Source organism: Polypterus senegalus, chromosome 9 (assembly GCF_016835505.1).
Source record: "Polypterus senegalus isolate Bchr_013 chromosome 9, ASM1683550v1, whole genome shotgun sequence".
NCBI lineage: Eukaryota > Metazoa > Chordata > Cladistia > Polypteriformes > Polypteridae > Polypterus > Polypterus senegalus.
The window spans coordinates 148,911,607-148,922,667 of record NC_053162.1 but is presented as its reverse complement, the minus strand read 5'-3'; positions in this window follow the sequence as shown (position 1 = coordinate 148,922,667).

Genomic DNA, 11,061 nt, shown 5'->3' with positions numbered 1-11,061 from the left:
GGTATTGTGGGGAAAGGATCTTACACATAACATCTTAGAAAAGGAGTGGAAGGCAGTTATGCATAGAATACATTCTAGCTCCATATGTGCAAAGCATTCAATTATTCAACTTAAAATTTTTATTGAGCACATTTATCTCCTTTAAAATTTTCCAAAATGTATCCAGGCCAAGATTCAACCTGTGAAAATTGCAATCAATCTCCAGCCTCACTAGGGCACATCTTTTGGGTGTGTACAAACTAACTTCATTCTGGACAAAAATCTTTGTATGCCTATCAGACAGCCTTGGCATCACAATTACTCCTAATCCATTAACAGCTGTGTTTGGTGTACTCCCAGATGGGCATAAAGTGGAGAAAGACAAATTGATTGAGTGGCAGACTACAAGGGACCTTGCCCCACAGGGATGCCTGGAGAAGTGAAGGACCGGGAGAGGGGCAATATCTTCCCTGGGGTGCAAGAGGGCAGCACCCCTGGATTGCGTCAGGGCCATGGATACACAGCTGGGAAGCTCAACCCTATGGGGGTCCATGGCCACCTCCGGACAGCTGAGCCTTGGCATGCAGCACTTCCACCACACCCAGAATTGCTGCCAGAAGAGGAGCTGAAATCACATGCAGCACTTCCTCCACACCCTGAAGTGCTACTGGATGTTAATCAGGAAGCACCTGGAGCACTTCCGGGTGCAGTACAAAGGAGGCCGCCTTACTCCACTCGGGGAGCCAGACTCAGGTAAAGGGGACGGAGCTTGCGAGAGAGGAGTGGAGGTGGCAGAAGAAAGAGATAAGGACTGAGTTTACTGGTGATTTGTGCATTGGTTGGTGCACTGTGCGTGTACAGAGGAAAGAAAATAAAAAGCGTGTGTGTTTTGGACATCTGGCTGTCTCGGTGTCTGTCTGTGTCCAGGTATCTTTTACAATTGTAATTACTTATAACACACTACTAGCATGTAGACTTACCATGCTCAACTGGAAGAATCCCAGCCCACTTGTTATAATTCATTGGGAAACTGATGTTTTATACTACAGTGGAACACCAGTTTACAAGCAGCTCGGTATACGAGTAATTCGGTTTACAAGCCGCGATCCGAGCAAAATTTCTGCCCAGTTTACAAGGCCTGCCCGTTTTACGAGCCGAGCTCCGATACGTCACCGCTAGTGTCCGATTTGGCTTTCTTACCCGGAAAACCTCTACCCCTTCTACCCAGAGCATGGGCATTAACCATGTCTTCAAAGAAGGTAGGAAGTGGAAAGAACAGCAGCAAGAAGAAAAGGATGCTGTCAGTCGAGTTGAAGCAGGAAATTATAGAAAAGCATGAAAGAGGTGTGCATGTGATGGAACTTGCCAAAATTTACGACCGCAGTACGTCCACGATATGCACAATACTAAAGCAAAAGGAGACCATAAAGAGTGTAAAAGTAGCAAAAGGCATTATCGTAATTACACAGCAAAGATCGGCTATCCACAAAGAAATGGAAAACCTGCTGTTATTGTGGATAAAAGAGAAAGAGTTGGCAGGAGATATGCTTACTGAAACAGTCATAAGCGAGAAAGCTCGCATCATTTACAATGACCTGAAGCAGAAAGAACCATCCACATCTATGGATGTAGTAGAACCAGAATTCAAGGCTAGTCATGGATGGTTCGACAGATTTAAGAAGCGATCAAGTGCAGACCGGAAGGAAGCTGGCGAGTTCATCACATGTTTCGCGCAGCTCATCGAGGCAGAATGTTACATCCCCCAGCAAGTTTTTAATAGCGACGAGACGGGGCTTTTTTGGAAGAAAATGCCCCGTAGGAAGTAAATCACAGGAGAGGAGACGAAGATGCCAGGACATAAGCCGATGAAGGATCGCCTCACCCTTGCATTGTGTGCAAATGCTAGTGGTGACTTTAAAGTGAAGCCACTGCTAGTCTATCATTCAGAGAATCCTCGAGCCTTTAAGACTCACAGGATTCTTAAAGAAAAACTGCACGTGATGTGGCGCGCCAATCCAAAGGCATGGGTTACACGGCAGTTCTTCATCGACTGGGTAAATCTCTGCTTTGGACCTGCAGTGAAGAAGTATCTTCAAGAAAACAAACTGCCTCTCCAAGCATTACTCGTCCTCGACAATGCTCCAGCCCACCCGCCCGGTCTCCAAGACAACATCCGGGAAGAATATCAATTCATAAAAGTCCTCTACCTCCCACCCAACACGACTTCAATCCTGCAACCGATAGATCAGCAGGTCATTTCCAATTTAACAAAGCTCTACACGAAGCATCTGTTCAAACGATGCTTCGATGTGACAGAAAATACGGAGCTAACACCGAGAGTTCTGGAAAGAACATTTCAACATCGTGCAATGCCTACGCATGATTGACCTGGCATGGAAAGAAGTGACCAGAAGAACACTGAATTCTGCATGGAAGAAGTTATGGCCTGATGCGATTGCAGCAAGGGACTTTGAAGGGTTTGGTCTTTATACTGAGATCAAGACCGAGACCAACGTGCCCGACGTAGATCCAGTGCATGAAATCGTGTCCCTCGGCAAGTCAATGGGTCTGCAGGTTGACGAGGGTGATATCAACGAGCTTGTCGAGGAACATGAGGAGAAACTCTCAACACAGGAGTTGCTTGAGCTGCAGGACGGAGGCTCTGCAAGAGATCAGCGGTAGTGAGGAGGAGGTCGAGACAGAGGAAATTTCGACAAGTGAAATTAAAGAAGTGCTGGGAATGTGGGAGAAGGTTACAAGTTTCATTGAAAAGAAACATCCAGAAAAAGTTGCAACTAGTCGTTCTGCAGCAAATTATGATGACACCTGCTTGGCTCACTTCCGTAAGCTTTTATAAAGCAGGCAAAAGCAAACGTTGTTGCATAGGTATCTTTATACTAAAACTGAAACTGCTATAAGTGAAGGTGCCGAAAGTGCAGCCAAAAAGGCAAAAACAGATGATTAGCGTAAAAAAATCATACGTATGTAATGTTAAGTGTTAGGCTAAGTTTAAAGTTAAGAAAGTTTATTTTTTTACAATTCATGTACGTCCGTACTGTTAAGAAAGTGAAATTTTAGTTTTTTTTTGATGTGAAGGTGCCGAAAATGCAGCCAGTCCTCTAGTCCTCCCGCCCTCCCTCCCTCCTTCCTCCCTCCCTCCTTCCTCAGCCGCTCTCCATTAACTGCAATCGTCTGCCGCCAAGGTAAGGTTACATTTTCTTAAGTTGGTTTATCTTTTATTTAACTATATTTACTAATACAGTATTTTGATGTTTGTTTCTTATTTAAAAACATGTTTTTTTCCATTATTTATGATATTTTGGGGACTTTTTGGGAGGGTTGGAATGGATTAATCTAATTTCCATTATTTTAAATGGGGGGAATTCGTTCGGGTTACGAGCAGATCGGGTTACGAGCTCGGTTCTGGAATGGATTAAACTCGTAACCCCGGGGTTCCACTGTATTTGAAATTGGAAAAAAATTAATTCTTGCTTAGAGGATCTAATCAGAACTTTTTGAAAATATGACAAGATCTGATTAAGAAAATTTTACAATAAGAATTTATATTGGGGAAAAAAGGACATTCTCACTTCTTTGTTGCTAAAGATTTGCTTTTACTGTTGGCCGTTTTTTCTTTGTCTCAATTGAGGGTTGGATTCTGGTCTGCTTTGTTCAACTTGATTGTATGTTATTTTCTTTATTGCACATATTAGACTTGATCATATGGAGTGTTATTTTCTTCAGATAAAAGTAATTTAAAAAGAAATGAAAATCTAAAAATGTTAGTGTGGACAGAAAACATTTAAAACAAAAGCAATATTATGTTTATATATCTGTGTTAGTGTAGATTGAGCCTGAGATATTTGAAATATGAATGAATTTGACGTGTCCTTTAGATATTATCTGCTGTATTGTGAGCACTGTATCTGGACTAATAAAAGTATTTTGCCACTGTAAAACTACAGGCACATTCAGATTTTTTTTTCATTTTAAATAAAGCATTTAAAGTAAAAGATAGCCATCTGTCTTCTGTTACCTTGGTTTAAACCACTTCCGTTTATTAATTGTAAAACCATATTGTATATTTACACAACATCTGTACCAGGAATATTACATTGATTGGAGTCTTAAAATGCATTGTGTTTAAGTGCGGGTGAGTTTGTTACTGCAGACCAGAAGGCTCCAGCCTGAACTACCAAAGGCCCTGCCTTGCAAAGTGGTGATAGGATTTCACAACCATCAGTTAATCATATGCCACATACTTTTAACAAAATTGCTTCTACGGTATATGTGGCTGTTTTCTAGTTGTTTTCTTGATTAAATAATACCAAAGTAAAATCTATTATGTATTGTTTGTCACCTAGGATGAGAGTTATTTGGTTTAAGGATTTGGTGAGGACTGTATGATGATTAGTTATGTCCTGAAATCTATAATAAAGAAAGAGGATTCACTTATACATGACTCTCGTGCTGTCTCATTCTATACTGTTGTGGTCCATGGCCGGCCATTTATCCTGGCCAATACCCCCAGGCCGCAAGAGTGAACCCTCCCTGCAAAGTGGAGATGCCCTGGGTTCCAGCAGAGCATCATGGACCTTGGAGTTTTTATAAACAGCCCTGCTGGATACCATGGGGACCACCAGGAGTCACTGTAGAGAGGCTTGGGGTGTGCTACGTACCCTATAACCCGGAAGGACGTCCTGGTCACATGAACAGTAGGAATGACGTGCTTCCGGGGTGAAGAAAAGGACTTTGTATCTGACCCGGAAGTGACAGGGAATCTCATGGGCTGTATGGTGGATTTACTTCTGGGTCAGGAGATATAAAAGGACGATGGGAAACCCAGATGAGGGAGCTGAGCTGGGTGGTAGGAGGGCAACGTGTCTGGGAGTGGAGGATTGTTTACTGAATTATTGTATGGTAGTAGTGTGGAGTGGAGGGTGCTTGGTGCACATTATTATAATAAAAATAAGAATTATTGGACTTGTACTTGGTGTTTGGCGTGGTACCTGAGGGTTCAAGGGAGCAATAGCGCCCCCTACTGCCACACTGTATATACTGTGTAAGTTTAACTTGAACCTGTACTGGTGAATATTGAAGTATGGATGTGTGCATTAGTGTGCCCCACAATGGGCTGGTGGCCCTTTCACAGTCCCTCCCTGTGCTTAATACGGCTGGGATGGGAACTGGCCTTTTGTGAACCTGAACTAGACAAGTAGTTCAAAAATTAGAAAGAAGGCCATAGTCTCTTTTCCCATTAGGTCCAACTGAACTTTTTATTATGAATAAGAAACAAGTGTGTAGTTGTGGCATCAAGTTCTTCATAATTCATAACCTTTCTTTTCTTTTCCATAGTTTATTAGGACGGGTGATTCTTGTCAAGCAAAATACACCTTGTGAGTAGTACAGTGCAGAGTGGGGTTCTTCTCCCTCTAAGAGCCAAGTGCAAACTGCCGCTCTTCTGTTCCTGACTCCTTCTATGCTAGCCTTTAGTAACTTGACTGGAAGACGATGTCCATTACCTTCCCGAGATTTATGCAATGCAGGGTTCCAAGTACCTGTGTGACAGGATGCTTTTAGTCACTGCTACAATATTTTATGTAATTAGGCTACCTCTGCTAACTAAAATAAAATAATTATTTTTGCATTATTTTCTCAGTCAGGTATATTGCAGTAGCAATCAGATTTTTTAAGTTTTGATTTATTTAGGCAATGTATGCATATCTTTATGGGCTTTATAAAAAATACATTCATCACATGATTATTTTTTGATGTTAGTGTTTTCATTAGAATCCTGGACTGATTAAATAATTATTCTTTTTTTAATACCACTTGAAATGTTGTCAAAGAAAAATATGGACTTTAAACATTAATTACCCCATGCACTAGACACTTAATCTGCGGTGGGCTGGTGCCCAGCCCAGGGTTTGTTTTCTGCTTTGTGCCCTGTGTTGGCTGGGAATGGCTCCAGCAGACCCTGCAATTAGGATATTATGGGTTGGATAATGGATGGATGGTGGATGGATGGATGGACTAGACACTTGTTCCAAACAGTCGAGATTTAGAGGTCACTAAAGTACTACACTCTACCATGCTACTCAGTATCTTATTACATGTGTTTGTATCAAATTTTAGATGTTAGAGAAACAGATTTTGAAGAAACTTTAACATGAGAAGGCCACCTTCGTGTACAAAAATAAAGACTATTTAGTAGTGGATACCAAAAGCACATTTTTGAACATTGAATGTGGAAAAATGAACCATGCAATACAGGAAGAAAAAATATATAATCATAAATATCACCAAACACACATTTTTATATGGTCTAAAACACTGGTCAACTATATGTGTTTATTTAATGCCCTGGTGTTTATAAGATGAGCAATAATAATGAAAATCTAAAACAGTTTCAATTAACTGTATACTGTACATCTTGCATGCTAAAATATCTACCACTATTATCCAATGATACCTCTAACAAAACTGTGAAAAAGAAAGAAATAGTAATTAATTCAGTAATATTTCTAAATGAAAAAGAAGTTGTTTTCATGATAATTGCTATTCTCCCGCTTCTATAAATAAAGCTAATAATGATAACTTATATTATGGTTTACAAAGAAATTAGAACTTCATTCGGCAGTGCTGCCTTGCAAACCGTAGTGGTTCATTAGCTGTAAGTAGGACCATTAAAATACACATTTCGTTCCAATAAGTTAGCATAATACTAAATTTAATTTCCACAGCACTCTAACCAAAAGTACACCTCCATTTGTCCTGCTTAATCAACTTCTTGAATATAATGCTTCTATAATCATAATTTTGCATATTTCTATTCTTATGTCTCTCTAGCACAGTAAATCAATTTTATTAAAAGAAGCGTGTATGGTATGCAATATAGGAGCAATCATTTATAAATTAATTTCACAAAAATTTTTTTGAATGCAATTTGAAAAAATTGACCTTACAAAAACATCTTAATGGAAATTTTTTAAATTGAAATCTGATTATAGAGTACTGCACATGTTGTGTATTTAAAAAAAAGGCTGCGCAATAGCTAGAAAGGCTTTGTGGAAAGAATATCCTTCTCTTCTAAGCTCATTTCTTCTTTTGTAGGACAGTGTGGTGCAAGTGTTGGTATCTTTATGTCAGTGAATTCTTTCTTTGATTGTCAATTACATTTTACTTTAAAAAATAAATTATCTAAAGAAGTGTGTTATTTACATTATGCAGTTTGTATAGTAAAAAAAAACAATTCAAGAAAGTTATGAGCACCAAAAAGTGGTATCTGCAGTTAGTTGGATGATACATTTCTAATTTCAGTTATAATATTATCGTAAGTGATGTCATACTGACTTGCCTGTTAAATTATATTTTGCTATGAAAATGTAGCTGATCAGTTAGTTTTTGGTGGGCAGAATGTTAGAGAAAAGTAAACATGACACCCACTTTCAAGCAGTAATGAGTGCTTTGCACAATATCTTTAAGAAAGATACCTGAAAGCTTGAAAAAGTCTGAATTGAATAAATCTATAGTACAGCACATAATAAACAAAATTAAACGGGGATTTACTCATGTATTTTCAGACTATCACTATGAAGATGTTCTAATGTTCTACAAAATTAGCAAAAAACAAAGAAAATATAATAAAAATTTAATCTGTCATGCTACTTAATGCTGATAAGCCACCAAGTGTTTAATCTATTCTGAGAGAATTTATTTTTTTCACATATTAAACTTGTATGTTTTAAGTGTACCATTTGAAAAATAATACTGATATAAATGCCATTTCTATTTTTTTAATGAATGCCAAAGAAATTTTGCATGGACTACTTTCTTTATTGTAAAGCCGAAATAATTAATAGGAAAACATTTTTATAGTAATGAAAACAATTTTCCGCACCTTAAGCTGCATGTAAATGATACGAATTTTTTTTTTTTTATTTCATGGACACTTTTTAAAGCTGCTTGCAAGCTGGACAAACAGGACAATACTACTATATTTAAATTAGCTGCAGGAAATAAATTGTGCCGAATTGAGTATGAACCACCTCTTACAATAATGGACACAGTATACAGTAAGAAGAAACGGTTTGATAGTTTTGTCTTTTTGCAAAACTTGAATAATGACTTTCAGGTCACCAAAGTGGCACAAATAGAATTAATTATTGGACATGTGTGGAGTGCCTAAAAGGCACTAAGTTTCATAAAGACTACAGATTCGTATAATGGAGAAATGAGTAAATTCCATATCTCTGCCATATACTATAATTTCAGTACAAGCCTGTTTGTTTCTTAATATCTTCCTCCAGTCTAATTCACCATTTCAGCATGCGAAGGTTATATCCACTTTTAATAAAAACAATAAAATAAGAAAACCTTTACCATTCATAACATGCAGCATCAAAGTAGTACATGATGGATTCAGAAAGTATTCAGACCCCCTTTACTTTCTGCATACTTTATTGTTTTGGAGATTTAATTTTAAATTGATCAATTCCCCATCTTTGCCCTCTATCTACAATCAATAATCCATAATAACAATGTCAAAACATGTTTTCAGAAAGGTTTGCAAAATTTTTTTAAATCATAAACTATAATCTCTCATTCATAAGTATATAGACTCTTAATACAGGACTTTGTAGAAGTTCCTTAAGCAGCAACTGTAGCTTCAAGTAATCTTGGGTAAGTTTCTACAAGCTTTACACACCTGAATTTGGGCAGTTTATCCCATTTTTCCTGGCAGATCATGTCAAGCGCTGTTACATTGAATGGTAAATATCTTTAAAGTACCATCTTCAGGTCTCTCTACAGATGTCCTGTGGGGTTTAAGTCTGGGCTTTGGCTGGGCAGTTCAGTTACAGTCAGAAACTTGCCGCAAAACCACTCCAGCATGTATACTTCAGGTACTTGTCATGCTGAAAGTTGAACCGTTGCCACAGCCTAAGGTTGTTTGCAACCTAGAGCAGATTTTCCTCAAGGGCCACTCTGTATTTGACTGCATTCATCTTTCCCTCGGTTCTGACCAGTTTCCCTGTCCCTAAAACCAAAAAGCCCCCAAATAGCACGATGCTGCCACCAACATGTTTTACCTTGTTAAGCTGTACCTTTCAACAGATATAGTGCATGAGGTTCAGCCCAAATAGTTACATTTTTGTCACATCGGAAAATAGAATCTTTTTATTCATGGCTTCTGTCTAGCCACTCTACGATAAATGCCTGATTTGATGGAGTGCTGCTGAGACATCCATCCTTATGACAGGTTCTCACAAATCTAGAAAGAGTCCTGGTGGTTTCAAACCTCTTCCATTTCATGATTATTGAGGCTACTGTGCTCCTGGGATAATTTTATCATGGAGGTCTACAGAGAGTTCCTGGGACATAATAGTTTGGTTTTTGTCCTGACATGCAGTATAAACTTGTGGGACCTTTTACATACAGGTGTGTGCCTTTCTAAATAATGTCCAGTAAATTCAGTTTGCCACAAAAGGACTCCAATCAAGTCCTAGACACATTTCAAGGAGAATCTGGAGTACCTCAGTAAAGGATCTGAATAATTATCTGAATGAATGCTTTCAGTTTTTTGATTTTTTAATAAATTAGAGAGCTTTGCCCACTGCTCGCTTCACTCGCCAACCCCCAGGCCTGCGCCACGCGCTAGCCTCTTTGCAGCTCCTTCACTCGCATATGGGGATGCAGATGTACAATTTAAACAGATTTTTATTTTCATAGGAATTGTTATATATGCATAATAGAACTAACTGCTTTACATTACAGCAAGTAATTAAACATATTAAAAAACAGTAAAATGTAATAATTTGGATGTAAATTATTTTTCATGTTGTGTTAGAGGTATTCTTTGCGTCATATGTTTTCATTCTGTCTGGCTTTGAAATTAACATGCAAATCCTTTTTAAACTTACACTTCTACTGTAAAACTTCAGTAAAAACAATTTTTTGAATTACATTTTTATCAATATCGCATTGAATTTTGATTCTGTGTTTGGACTTTCATTGTGACAACGCAACATATAACTGCCCGTGATTGAATTTCTTTTCTTCCTCTGTATTCAATAAAACAACTTTTTCACATGTTTTGCTCAAAGATTTGTTAATTGTCTTTGCAAAAACTATTCTACAGGTAAACTGTTAACGTTTTAATACAAATGGCATATCAAGATCTTGTTTGTTGTCTAATGTTATTTGCGGAAGATGTACCACATTACCTTTCTTGGATACATCCTTCTTTCTACAGTAATTCGTTTGTTGGAAGACCAGACGTTGTTAACGGTTGTAGATATTCTTCAGGATATTGTAAGTTGATGTTTTCATGTTCCACACAATCACCACCAACTGTTTCAGCATAGTTTATTGATACGCATTTAACCAATTTACTATGTAACAGATCGACATTCGCTTGACTCATTTCTTGGTGCTAGGACTGCTCGTGTACTCATTTTTACTGTTGATAACCCTTCATGATGAAATTCTTCAATAAGATTTGGACATAATAAGTCTTCTTTAATTGGAAACTTAAAGCGAGGAAACGTTAAAATTTATAAGATCTGACAGTGCAGGAACTGTGTTTGACAAAAGCATTCACATGAATGAGAGGTGAGAGTACCATATTTGTGGTTGAATATGGTTGAGAGGAGGGTATGACTTTGAAAAATCTCATGGCCCAAGTCTTGTGGGACTTGAAAAAATCTCTTCGAAAAGTCTTGTCTCGTTGCAGGATTTTTTTTTTTTTATATAATAGAGAGATTTAAGAACCTTTCTGAAAACATGTGTTCACATTGTTGTTATTGGCTATTGAGGGTCACAATGACAAAATCCATCCATTTAAAATTAACACAATAAAGTGTCCAGAATGTGAAGGAATATGATTACTTTCTGAATCCACTTCATATCTCCTTGTAAAGACAAGGAGCCACCTCCATATTTGCACACTGATGACTTTGGAATAATTCTGGGCTTCATTTTGGGCAACGATTTCATGCAGTAACTTCAACTTGAAGGTCAAGTTTTATTTTCTAAATGAAACCAGTACACACGAATTGCTATTCTTGCTTGTTCAGTAAGCAT